Source organism: Octopus sinensis, linkage group LG3 (genome assembly GCF_006345805.1).
Source record: "Octopus sinensis linkage group LG3, ASM634580v1, whole genome shotgun sequence".
NCBI classification, from domain to species: domain Eukaryota; kingdom Metazoa; phylum Mollusca; class Cephalopoda; order Octopoda; family Octopodidae; genus Octopus; species Octopus sinensis.
In genome coordinates, this window is record NC_042999.1 from 151,231,049 (window position 1) to 151,245,618 (window position 14,570).

The window sequence follows — 14,570 nt, forward strand, 5'->3', positions numbered from 1 at the left end:
TAATTGGACCCGCAACTCATCTATAGAAATACTATCAAAAACAAAAAGCATACACATCGTACACGGCGGCCCCACTGGGGCCTATAACAACTACAAGCCCCCTCCTGATCCATCCGCTACAACTACACACTCTACACATTCTAAGGCCAGGAAGCGGGAAATCTTATGGTTCGCACCATCTTTCTGTCTCCAAATTAAATCTCTACCTAAACTTTTCTTTACAATCCTAAAGTCTAATTTCCCACCACAGCGTAGATACTACCCTATCTTTAAGAAATCATCCGTGAAAATCTCTTACTCCACCACACCTAATTTGGAATCCATAGTTGCTTCCTCTAACAGACGCAAACTTCAGCACCAGTCCTTGGAACACCTAAACTCTGTAACTATATTTTAAAAATTAGTAGCTGAACTAAAACTAATTTTTAGGTTATGTCTATTAAAGAGCTTCATATACTTATAATTAATTGGAAAATGCCTATCTATATATTAATGGTGACTTCGGGGGAGTAAGGGGATGTGGACCAGATAATTTTCCTATTCCTATGTTTATTGTGTTAAGTGTTAAAGGACTTACGAATTTTTTTATTTTGTTTATAAGCTTCAGTAGGTCCGATTCGAAGTTTTCTAAGTCCTTGATTTTGGGAAGGAATTGCTTTGATTTAATTCCATGAAACCTTTTCTCTGTAGTGATCTCTGTAGTGGTCTCTTTATATAATTACACACAATACACAAAAACAATAACATGTAGCCGGCTGTTCCTGCAGAGATAAAGACTTGTGCCCGCTAAATGGAGCTTGCATGACCGAGACCATAATTTATGAAGCCAACGTAGATTCTACGACCACTAAGGACACCGTTTCATCAAAGAAATATGTGGTTCTCACAGAGGGAAATTTTAAGGCCAGGTTCAATAATCACAGCTTAAGCTTCAGACACTGGGATAAAAGAAAAATGACCAAATTATCCAGTTATAAATGGTCCTTAAAAGAGCAAGGTGTTAGCTATAAGATTCACTGGAAGATCTTGGCCAAGTGTAAAACCTTACATCAACGGCAGTGGAAAGTGCAATCTTTGCGATATGGAAAGATGGTTCATCTGGAAAAGTTCTTTAGACCCCGCTGCATGTGTATATGTGTACGAATGAAAGTATATATACGAGTGTAATACTAACCGTTTGCTTAAGAGTGACTGTCATGAACATGTTTCCTTCCTTCATACATATATGTATGTGTGTACGCTTGCATATCTGCAGGTGTAGGTGTGTTGATAGACAGAAGGTTATATTTGTATATATATATATATATATATATATATATATATATATATACGTTTATATATTTGTTGTGCAAGATTTTTTATGTGAAGCCATGTGTTGAAACAGATATTATTATATTTCGGAATGGTCATTTTGCCAGTTTAGCCAATAAAAACACACGCACTAAAATATATATATATATATATATACATATATAATTCATATGTATATTCATGTTTGCGGCGAATGGGAATATGTATACGTTTTATGTTTTGCGTATGTGTTTTCATTTGTATAAATGTCTATATATCTTCGCGAGGAAGATGTTGACTATGTATTTATGCGTGTGTGTGTTTGTACAAATATGCGTATGCGAGCTTTTGTATATGAGCATAATAATGCATGCATGGATACATATACATATATGTGTGTATTTATATGTGTGTATATATATGTATGTGTATGTGAATATGTATACGTGTATGTATGTATATATACATGTGTACGTATTTAGATTTTATATCTTATATCTTTTACTTTTATTTACTTTCCCACGACTATTAGAGTAACTTCCCTTGATCCAACGGTTTATCTTTTTTCATAGCGGTTTTTGTTTTAGTAACTGATGCGGGTGTCTTTTGGTTTCGGCATCTGAAACTCCGAGCATCATTATGTCAACTAACTGACTGTCCAATATTATATATTTATAGATAAATTCCTCTATTTACATAATATCGAGGTCTCATTCATTCTTTTGTTGTTATATTATTATTATTACTATTATTATTATTATGTTTTTCCTTCTTTCTTCAAATTTTCTTCCGTTTCTCGCCGAGTGTTTTCCATACACCTATGGCTAAAAAGGCAACAAAGCTCCTCCTTCCGAACCGGAGAGCACGCGCTCGGTTCAAAAGGAGAATGCAAGCCAGGACGTCGCGTTCGACGTAATTCTCGATTTTCCCCCTCTGCCTTCACCCAATGCTTTGGTACGGAAGGAGGAGGAAGAAAAAACAATTACAAAAATCATCACAAACATTGACACGGAGAAAAAAGAAAAAACTTCCAACAATTTTGCTTCTGCTGCGAAGCAAATTTCGGAGGAAGTTAAGATAACTCTAGAAGATGTGAAAAGAGCGAAGGAGTTGTTGAGGAAGGATGGCAATGGCATCTTCCTCAATACTCCACAAGAGGTGATTGAAAGCACCAACAAGAAAACAATAATTTACAAAGTTTTCGACAGAAAACTAAAAAGAATAACAAATGCCACACCCCAACAGTTGGAGATAGCTCTAAAGCCCATTTGGGCCCAAAAGAGCTACGTAACCAAGGGGAAGCGTTTTGGAACCGTGGAGGTCGCTTCCCAACAGAGGAGCTTGCAAGGGCGAACGCCTTCGCCCTTGCAAACTGAGAATTTGTTACTAGTTCCGACCCACCTCGGGGCGAAGAGTAACAAAAATAAAAATCGACCTCCCCCCCCTGAGCTAGATATGTCATGGCTGGTGGCAGCTGTCCTCTATGATATAGAGGACACTACCACCATTCTAGATGTCAGGAGAGTGAGGGCGAAAAAACTGGTTGGGGATGGGAGTGCTGCTTCTTGCGCAAATTCAGCAAGAGAATATAAGTAAAGTCCCTGATTTCGTAAGTTTGCCGGACGGCACCAGGCTCTAACGTTGCTGTGGAGGGGCGAAAGCCAAAATGTTTTCTCTGCAGCAGCGAAAGCCACTTAAAGAGGGACTGTCCCATTCACAAAAAGAGGATGGAGGCTTTCAGCAAGAGGCAGCAGCAACAACAACAACAACAACAACACAAGCAACAACAACAGAAACAACAAAAAACAGCAAGAAACACCAAAGGCTGCCACACACCAACACCATCCAACACCAGCACCAAGACGAACAACACCACCTCCAACAACAACAACCACCACCAAACCAACACCGACAACCACCACCAAACCAACACCGACACCAGTACCTCGAAGGTCGACAGTAGCGACATAACAGTAACAGGAGCAGCGGCACCACCGATACCGGCGGAACCAAAAACCTTTCGTCCTGCTACTGAAGCAGACCCCTACCATTCCTTTGCCGGATGAAGAGATCTCGGATTGTGCGAGCTCTGATTCCAACAAAGGAGAATGGAACATAGTGCCTCCAAAAAAGAAAAGGAGGAAAAAACAAAAAGATTTACAGGGAAGCACGAACAAATAGTACTTCCCAACATCAACAACAACATCAACAACAACACACACTCACAACAACAAACAACAAAACAACACTTTCGACACCACTACTGCCACTACCACAGATACAAACAAACACAGACACAATTACAGACACGATTACAGCAGTGAATACAAGAAACCAGGAACTGGTTGAGTATTTGAAAAACAAAACAAGCACAAACATTACAGATTTCATAATACCTACACACAACACACCACCAGCACACATTCTCACAATAAAAATAAACAAAACAGTTTACAACGAAATAAAACAAATATTTCCTAACGATGTGGGATCGTTAGGGAAAAGTTTCTCTCAGAAACTTTACAAAAATATTATTGAAGCACCCGTGCAAAAGCACAAGGGAGCCACCCCCACCACCAACAACAGGAAGTAGAGCCTTTTTTCTCCTTTTTTTTCCCCCTAACTTTTGAAACATGGCAAATCTTAGAATCGGTTGCTTGAATGTGAGAGGCCTCGGGTCACCTTGGAAACAGGGTCACCTGTTAAACGACCTGAGGTTTCATGATGTGGATGTAGCAGCCATCAGTGAAACAGGCTCTCCGACCCGCAGGAACTCGCAGCCCTTTTCGGCGGATACGAGATATTTCTATCTCCGTGTCGGCCGGGAGCGGGCGGCGGTGGTGGTACTGCGGTGTTGTTTCGGAAGAGCCTGGACCTGAAAAATAAGGACAGTCTTCTTGGATCCGGAAGTTAAGTTGGTGGTCCTCGACGTCGACGGTAGTGACGGCGGTGCTTTCAGACTGCTGGCTGCCTACGCTCCGACAGGAGCAGGGCAGTCGGATTATTTCAAACGTCTGGAAGTTTTCCTGGGAACGTCACGCACTCTAGTACTAGTTGGGGGATTGGAACGCTGTCTTAGACGAACGTTTCGATCGGGTGGGCAGGGGAGCGTCTGATAGGAGAGGGGGAGGGTGCAAGAGCCTCGCCAACCTACTCGGCCGCTTTCAGCTGTCCGACAGGTTTCGACTAGACAACCCGAATGTGCCAATGTGGACTGGACAAACCGCATCGGGTCATCTAGATCGTACTTAGATAGAGTGTTTTGTAGGCCAGCGGATAAGGACAGCGTAGGGGTCCACAATTCCACTAGTCGAATATACGGACCACAAATTAGTGATCTGTACGGTCGACTTAGATAGGCTACATAGACAGGGACCGGCTACTGGAAGCTGAACGCGTCGTTAACGGCGTGCAAAGCTTACAGAGACCGGATTAGTTTACTAGTAAGCGGGCGCTCACGGGGCAATCATCAACAACAAACTGGTGGTTTGCCCCAAGAGAGCAATTAGAGTAGAGTCGATTAGGTATAGTAAGACTCTAGCTATTGAACGTAGGAAGAGAGAGCGGGATTTAGTTAAGAAACTAGACGAGGCTCTTGACACTGGCATCGCGACCGACGTGTTGGCGGCAAGGTTGGCCCTCGACCAACACTTCGACGCCAAACACGAAGGCTGCGTTGTCAGAGCTAAGGCACGTTCGCTAAGCGGGGAGGGGACTAGAGCGCTCGATGGGCCCGCGTGGCGGAGGCGAAGCGAGGCAACAGAGCAACCATTCGGTCTTTGGTGGACCAGAACGGGCGCGAGGTTACCCAACCGAAGCAGATGTGCACGGTGCTTCAGCGGCACTTTGCTCAACTGTGGGAGAGAGCGGTGGAACGAACGGACCCAACGGTACAGACTTCGGTGTGTACCTGGACGGACTGCCGCAACTCTCGGACAGCGAGGCAGAGTGCTGCGAAGGACCGATATCTGCCTGGGAAGTACAGGAAGCGATGAAGAGTTGCACGAGAGGTAGATCGCCGGGTTTGGATGGTCTGCCCTACGAGCTTTACTTTTCAATGCCAGACTTGTTTGCGGACCTGTTGGCAAACGTCTACTGCAACTGGCAGCAAAACGGGAGAATTCCTGCTTTGTCTGTCGAGGGGTGGTGGTTTTGCTAAAGAAGGACCCAAACAAGGGGGACGTTATAGGGAATTTCCGGCCCATCACTCTGCTCAATGCAGAGTTGAAGATTTTGGCCAAGGTGCTAGCCAAGAGATTGGCGCTTGTCGTGGACAAGCTGGTCGGCGAGACGCAGACATGCGCCGTGCCGACCAGGTCGATACACGACAACCTCCATCTCATGCGCTACATCATAGAGAGGGTGGGTAACGACGCTGGCGCGGGTGGGGCTTTGATCAACTTGGATCAGAGTAAAGCCTTCGATAGGGTCGACCATCGGTACCTGGCAGCTGTCCTCAGGGCAGCCGGCTTCGGTCCAGTCTTCCGCGGGTGGATCGCTGCTTTATACAGCAACATCTGCTCAGTGATACGGGTGAACGGTCACCTTCGGAACCGTTCGACATCTCGCGTTCGGTCCGCCAAGGATGCCCTCTCTCCTCCCTCTTGTACATTTTGACTCTCGAGCCATTACTGCGCAAGTTGGAGGCTTTGAGGGGTATCCCGCGCGATCTAGGAGGCGGAAACAGCGTGTCTGCTTATGCCGACGACGTCACCGTGGTGGTGTCGAGCCACAGGCACATTGGCCTGATTGGCGAGACGCTAAACCAGTACGAAGCGGTGACAGGGGCAAAGATTAACGCGGAAAAGTCTGTGGGCTTGCAACTGGGCACCTGGAGAGGCAAGCCCATGCCGTCCAACAGCGTCGTAGGGCGCTGGACAGACGGACCCGTTAAAACTGCTCGGGGTCTGGTTCGGTCCGGACCTCCAGGTGGATAAGAACTGGAAGAGGTGACGAGCAGGGTGGCACGTCTCACCCAGAAATGGGCCGAGAGGAAGCTGTCCTGAAAGGTCGAGCGGAGGTGGCGAATGCGTACATCGCATCCGTCATCTATTACCGCTTGACCGTCGTCCCTTGTCCCGACCGCTGGTTCCCCAAGCTGGTACGCCTGCTCTTCGACTTTTTGTGGAAGGGTCAGGTGCCACTGGTCAGGCGATCCATCTGCTGTCAACGACCGCTGAACGGAGGCCTTGGAATGCCGTGGTTGCTGTTGCGCAGACATGCGCTCAGGCTGCGGCATCTCAAGCGCTTCCTAGACGGTGAACAGGTGTGGTCGTCTTTTGTCAGACGCGATTTTCCGCAGCTCGTCTCTTTGACGGAGCTGCAGACCTGGATCAAACGTAGACCGAGAAAGGGCGCTTGGCACCTCGAGTGCCGTCAAGCCCTCTCCGCCCTCGCAGGCGGGCAATGCGGTCGGTACAGCTCCACTCTAGCGTTCTATAGAGGGTTAGTGGAGGAAAAATGCGACGACGTTCTCGGGGAAACTCTAGGCGTTGAAGACGACGAACTGAGCGGTCTGTTCGGGGGACTTTCGGGCCGGGGCCGATGGATAATTTCCAGAGGTCTCTCGCCTGGCAGTGCTACCGAGGGGCTCTGCCTGTTCGAATAAACTCTACCGGCACGGAAGTGCCGTCAGCCGGGCCTGCCCGAGGTGTTGCCAGGACGACGAAACCGTTCTGCATGCACTCGTCCAGTGCCCGAGTATTGCTGAAATATGGGTTTATGTCGAACAGCTACTGTCACGTGTAGGACGGATCCGACTATCGGCCGAATCCATAGTGAAGATTGCCCCGCCGACCTCCTTTAACAAGGAGGGCGAGGCCGTTTTCTTGTGCCTAGTGGCTGTGGCGAAAGAGGTGGTGTGGTGGACTCGTTTGAAAGGGCTAAAGACAGACACTTTCCTCTTTGGTCAAGGCCTCATCAACTTTTTCAAGTTTCACTTGAAAAGGAAGATGAGGTTAGAGAGGAAAGTGCTGTCCGATAGCAAGTTTTATGAAAGGTGGGTGAATTGTGCGAGACTGGCCTGTATAAATGGACAGTTCTCAGGTTCGCCTGTGATTTCAAAGAAAAAGGTAATGTAAAAGGAGAAGAAAGGGGACTCTCTACACCCCCTTTTTTTTGACCAGGCTCCCGTTGGCTTTTGTAGGTTTTTTCCACCAGGAACCTTTCGAGACGTCTCCCCCTTTTGGGAGTTTTTCATTGTGAATTTTATAAGTTGTTATAAGATTTTTACTCGATGTTTTTAAAAAACGGCAAAACCCTTTGTAACCTTTCGTCCTGTGTTGTCCCTTTATGTAATCATGCGTGTCAGCCCTTGTGGCAATAAAAAAGAATTGATTATTATTATTATATATTATTATTATATTATTATATTATTATATTGAGTGAGAGAGCAGTTCATGCCATCAAAGTGACACTGGGGTAAAATATACGAAGCCCAATATACCCATCATGACTACCCGTCTGATAAGGGTACACCAGGCACATGCATCACAACCATATGTGCGCGACATGGTGATCTCATATCAATGTAAACAGCACATGACCTTGCAGGTGGGGCCCAGTTAAAATTTTCTTCAGGTTGAATAGCCCATCCCGCTCAAAAGGTCCCTGAATAAGGGTTGTTTAAGGATGTTGAAAGAACCACCCATGTTTCCAGAGGTGAATTATTCAATCCCCAAAGAATCCCTCTCAACACATGGCTATGATGCTCCCCCACTACTTCTGCTCGTGATCAGAGATGTACATATCGTCAGCCACTAAGGGACATGCTCAACTGGTTAAGATCAAGCAACTGACAAACAAATATGTGATATTGAGCAGAATATTTGCTGTAGCCCATCTTTTATACCAAGACAAAACAATGTACATGATAACACTTCCAATCAGTTAAGATTATCATTATTATTATTATTATTATTGATATATATATATATATAGGCGCAGGAGTGGCTGTGTGGTAAGTATCTTGCTTACGAACGACATAGTTCTGGGTTCAGTCCCACTACATGGAACCTTGGGCAAGTGTCTTCTGTTATAGCCTCGGCCGACCAAATCCTTGAGTAGTTTTGGTAGACGGAAACTGAAAGAACCCGTCGAACATATATTATACTATATATATATATATATATATATATATATTATATATATATATATATATATATATATATATATATTTTGTATCTATGTATTTGTGTGTCTGTGCTTGTCCCCCCACCATCGCTTGACAACCAATGTTGGTGTGTTTACGTCCCCGTAACTTATCGGTTCGACATAAGAGGCCGACAGAATAAGTACTAGGTTTACAAAGAATAAGTTCTGGGGTCGATTTGTTCGACTAAAGGCGGTGCTCCAGGATGGCTGCAGTCAAATGACTGAAACAAGTAAAAGAGTAAAAGAATATATATATATGTATTTGTATTTTTATGCGTGAATATTTTTGTGTCTGCGTTTGTCCCGCACCATCGATGTTGGTTGTCAGATGATAGTGTCACCCTTTAAGGCAATGCTCCAGTATGGCCACAGTCAAATGGCTCAAGCAAGTAAAAGAATAAAAAAGTATATACACCTGTATGTGCGCGTGTGTGTGTATGTGTATTTATGAATACACATTCACACACATATGTGTGCTTGTGTATGTATGTATGTATGTATGCATGTATGTATGTATTTATGTATGTATGTAAGTATGTATGTATGTATGTATGTATTTACGTATGTATGTATGTACGTATGTATGTACGTATGTATGTATGTATGTATGTATTTATGTATTTATGTATGTATGTATGTATGTATGTATGTATGTATGTATGTTCGTATGTATGTATTTATGTTTTATGTATGTATTATCATGCATATACTTTTCATATCTAGAATTGCACATATAGATTTAAATGATAAACTTCTGGAAAGTTTTACAGATTCTTACAGTTCCAGTGATGGATTGGATCCGTAGTCCTCGAATTAGCTTTCTCCCTTCTGCTTTTGTGAAGCCCAATTTCTCAAATTTGTATTTAGGCAGTGTGTTACATATCCCAGGGCCCCAGTACGTATATATGAATGTGAGATAATCGGATTCCAAAGCAGCTGTTCTACTACGGTAATGCGTCCTCACTGCAAACCACGATAACGGTACAAAGACTGTATAGAAAGCTATCTGAAAGAACTACGAACCAGTATAAAGAACAGAAGAAAACTAGCTTTGGAAAAAGCTGAATAGTGAAAAGGTATAAGGGTAGGTTGCGAAACTTTTGAAGAGGACCGCCTTGCGCTCGAAAAGTTAAACGTTGAGTTCAGATTGGCTGTCTTCAGAGTGGTGAAACATGTAGCTGTATAATTTTTTTTAAAGACTAGTTTGTCAACTATTTGAAGTCCGATGAAAGATCAACTGTATACAGTGTCCTTCCTCCTAGAGCAGGTGATTTAACATGTGTAGTTGTGAAAAAGCTTGCTAGTCAATTTTCAGATCCGTAAAGACATAAGACCGTTCACAGAGACCATATCCCGCAAAGCAACCCAACCAACCCAGTGGAAGTTACAGCTTTCCTCTGTCACCTCTACGTTTCGAACCTTGCAGATCTTCAGCGGAACTGAATAATAATCTGAAGGGTCATAGGCAGAAAGTCAGAAATGCTCTTGGCAACAAGGAAGCTCAAAGAGACAGCAATCATCTGTGAAGATGGATCAATCACCATGCATGTTTGTATGTATATTCTATGCGAAATAAATTTTTGATTTGATGAAATTATCTTCCCTTTAAAAGAACAAATATCATTCGGTAACTCGAAATGAAAATGAAATTTCAAGAATCAATAATTCTCTGAAATTAGCACGCTTTTAAAAATAGTCCGATTGGCTGAAAACACAGAGAACAGCTGTGAACACGTGTTTCTGTTATACTTGTCGTCATCAGTACAGCAGTTGTCCGACATTGAATATTGAATCTAGCAAGCAAAGTATTTAGACTTTTTGTAAGTATCAATATTGGGAAGGCAGTTTATACGTTAGTTGGAATGGTAATGGGTTTTTGTTCAGACCAACATTTGCAGCATTCTACATCGCCAGTGTAGGAAATAAATGAGATGCAAAAGCGCCACAATGCAATTTACAGGTATAATTTCAATTGATTTAAAAAATATTTTTCCTCACAATGCAATGTTAATCCGTACTTAGCTTGGTGTTCTTCATGCAGAAAGCATCCATTGAAAAAATTTCGATATCATTACATCCAATACGCTGATTATGTATTCAATGTGACGAACACTCTGGAAAAAATCGACATGCTACCTCTAATTCAATATTCAACATAGAGAGCTTAGCTAAAATTCAAAGATCTCAACAATACCACCATTAGATGCAAATAAAGGAATTGAAAAAAAAATAGCATACGTTGCATCAGTTTACATTAAAATCTCTACTAAATGCCCAAACATGCATAAAGACAGGCAATATGCAGTGAATGACTGCTGTAAAATGTTTATTCAAAAAAGCCTTTACATTATATTCCATTAATAAAGCTCTACAAAATAAGGTTTCATTAAAAACACAACTAAATGCCTATACATGCATAGAGATAGGAATTGTTCATGGAGCGAATGCTATTAAACCTTTATCAAACAAAAGCCTTTAGATTATATTCCACTAATAAAGCGCCTACAAAGCGACATTTACGGTACAAAACAAATTCGAGTCGATAACGGATATACAAACAATTTCGTAGTCCACGTCATATAGAACAACAGAGGAATAGATCGAATATAGCACAATAGAAAACACACTTTCAAAAACAAGCCACACAAAATGACTATTACATGAACTGAATACACTCTGGCTCCGAACAAAGTTTTATAAATACATGACATGAACAAAGAACGCAACTATTACTCCCTGTCGATCATAAAATACAAAATAATAAACAAAATAATAATTTATTGTAAAAATACTAAAATTAAAATCTCTTTAACAAACCACAAACCACAAGCATTGTTAGTTTGCAAGCCGCTGAATAAAAGGGTGGAGTTTCGGAATAACAGCCCCACCATACCCCATGGGAAATAAAAAGGTTATAGAAATGAGTTGGGTGGCGGTGAGGAAAATGTGAAAACGATATTTTAATTTCTTAAAGAGGATTTTTTTAGGAATTGTTGCTAACGTTGTATGAAACAATAAAAATACTGAAAGAAAAATAACAACAAAGAACGGAAAAGAAAAGAAAAATTGAAAAAAAAAATACCTTTTTCCTTCCTCGTGGTTTGGGACTCCTAATTCGAAACTCCGCCGAATAAACTTTGCATACATGATGATAATAGCTGTTATAATCGTTTCCGGTTCCGGTATAAGGTCATAAGCCAACACTTTCGACCCTAGATTGGTCCTTTATTATATAGACTCCTGGAAGGATGAAAAGCAAATTTGTTCCTCATGGGAATTGAACTCAAAACATCAAGAGCCAGAACAGATACAACAAAGCGTTTTGTCCGACACTCTAACGATTCTGCTAATTCGCCATCCTGATAGCTGTCACAATTGTTTCTAATTTTGGCACAAGGCCAGCAATTTTGAGAGGGGCGGGGGTTAGTCGATTATACTAACGTCGATGTTCAACTGGTACTTATTTTTCTGCCCCCGAAAGGATGAAAGACAGAGCCTACTCTGCGAAATTTGAACTCAGGACATAAAGAGCCGGAAGAAATCCTACTAAGCATTTTGTCCGGTGTGTTAAGGAGTCTGGTTGCTCGCCGCATTGGTAGCCATTGAAATAAAACCACTTTGTCGATAGGTTTACAAGAAGACATTGCAAATTATAACAATATACAATATATGTATATGAATATCCTCGTCGTGGTTTGACCAAAAAGAGAAGGCAAATCTTCATATCACATCTATCATAAAAATGGAAGGACGCATTGAATAATGCGGTTCTTCATATATCTATTATGCCTAGAAAAAGAAGAAAAAAGCATGAAGAACACGAGATAATCAATTATGTCAAGAATACCGTTGTTCATAGGTTTGTTCGATCAGGAATGACCTAGGGTTAAATAACAACAACAACAAATTCAAAAGTATTTGTTACTAACACAATTGTCTCATATGGAATTACAGAACCCAAACTAGAAGATTGATCATAGCTATAATTGTAGCAATACATAACGAAAACAGCTTAACACTGAGATATGGTATCTTAGCAACAAAACAACACCAATAGCCACAGCTAAATTATTTCCTGATTGCTGAAAGAAACCTGACGTTAATGGTCAATTATTTCATCACAAGCGATAGCAACACCATCGCGAACACAACGCCATTCCTTTTATTCTTGTGTATAATAAAATGGCTATAACAAACGCCACAATGCTCTCCTGAAGTATAGTGGTTCAGCCATGTTGTCGTCTGTAATAACTGCTTCATCCGCACAGGCTGGCATGAAAAATCTTTAATGAAATAAATGTAAAAAAAAAAAAGAAAAAAAGAATCGATAAATATAATAAAGAGCAGAGTAATGTATTTTAAAACTGCACATTTTAAAGTGCAGGTTTCCTCTTTCTCTCTTTTATTCTCACCTACTTATACGCACGTGTCCACTTATGTATATATATATAAAGAGATATCTAAGTCGATAGCTATCTATCTATCTATCTATCTATCTATCTATCTATCTATCTATCTATCTATCTATCTATCTATCTATCTATCTATCTATCTATCTATCTATCTATCTATCTATCTATCTATCTATCTATCTATCTATCTATCTATCTATCTATCTATCTATCTATCTATCTATCTATCTATCTATCTATCTATCAATCTATACACACACATACACAAATAACACAAGTATTTTTATATATACATATTTGTATATCCATAAATACATACATGCAGCCATACATGACTATGTGTGTGTATTGGATGTGTGACTGTGTGTATGTGTGTGCGTGTGTGCATGAAGATATGTGTATGCATATATATTAACACACACACATATGTGTGTATATATACGTATATATGTACGAATGTGCGTGTATATATATTCACACACGCACACATGTGTATATATACTTATGTAGGTATGTATATGCGTGTATATATATATATATATATATTCACACACATGTATATATACGTATGTATGCATGTATGTGCGTGTATAAATATATTCACACACACACATATGTATATATACGTATGTATGTATGTGCATGTATACATATATATATATATTCACACAGACATACGTATGAATGTATATATGTATGTATGTGTGTGCGTGTATATATGTATGCACATCAAATGTATCTTAATTCATTTTGTTGGTCTAATGCCACTGACCATTCGAAGTTATTTCTGTTCATTCATTTTTGTATTTGAATTATGCAAAATACTAAATAACATAAATATCCTATAGACTTTTTGCATGTGTCTAACCATTATGTCAGCGGAAAATATACTAAGACAAGTGCTGCTGTGCTGATGATGTTTATTTAGATAGAAACATTCGTCCATAGTTTTCTTGTCTCAAAAACAAACTGTTTTTCCTTCATCCTTAATAGTATATGAATTCTGAAGAATTGTATATTCTTAAGATCATCTCTCTTTATTATTCTGAATCAATCGCAAATGTCACCAAGCATTTCTTTAGATTCTCTTGAAGATGATTTCAATAAATCAATAATTTATCTAGTGTGGATTTAATATTATTTTTCTTCCTCTTTGTTGTTCAAATTAATGCCGCTATCCGCACTGGTACTTCTCTTAGCTCGTATTTCTTACACACATACATATACACTTATTTATATAATATAGACAAATATGTGAATCAATTGCTATATCTCTCCTTTCTCTCACATTCTTTCGCTTTTAACAAATATACATACGTATATATATATGTACACTAGCAGCTAAACCCGGTTTCACCCGGTCGGTTTGGATGATGTGGCTGTAAAACCTGCTCTGCGTAAGCATTCGACTTGTTTGGGCACGCTTACGTTCGTTAAAAAAGCAATTTTAGAATGACTTTTTTCTGTCAAAATGCTAAAAATAACTGACCAACAAAAATAAAACAACCAACATTCAACCAAATCAAAAAATAGACCCAAATACTGAGCGAACAAAGATGAACCATCCCACTTCCATTGCACGCGCACACGCACACACAAACACACACATACACACACACACACATACACGCACACACACACGCACACAGACACACACACACACATTCAAATACCCTTTTTACATACATACACATATATTCACACAGAGTTGAAACG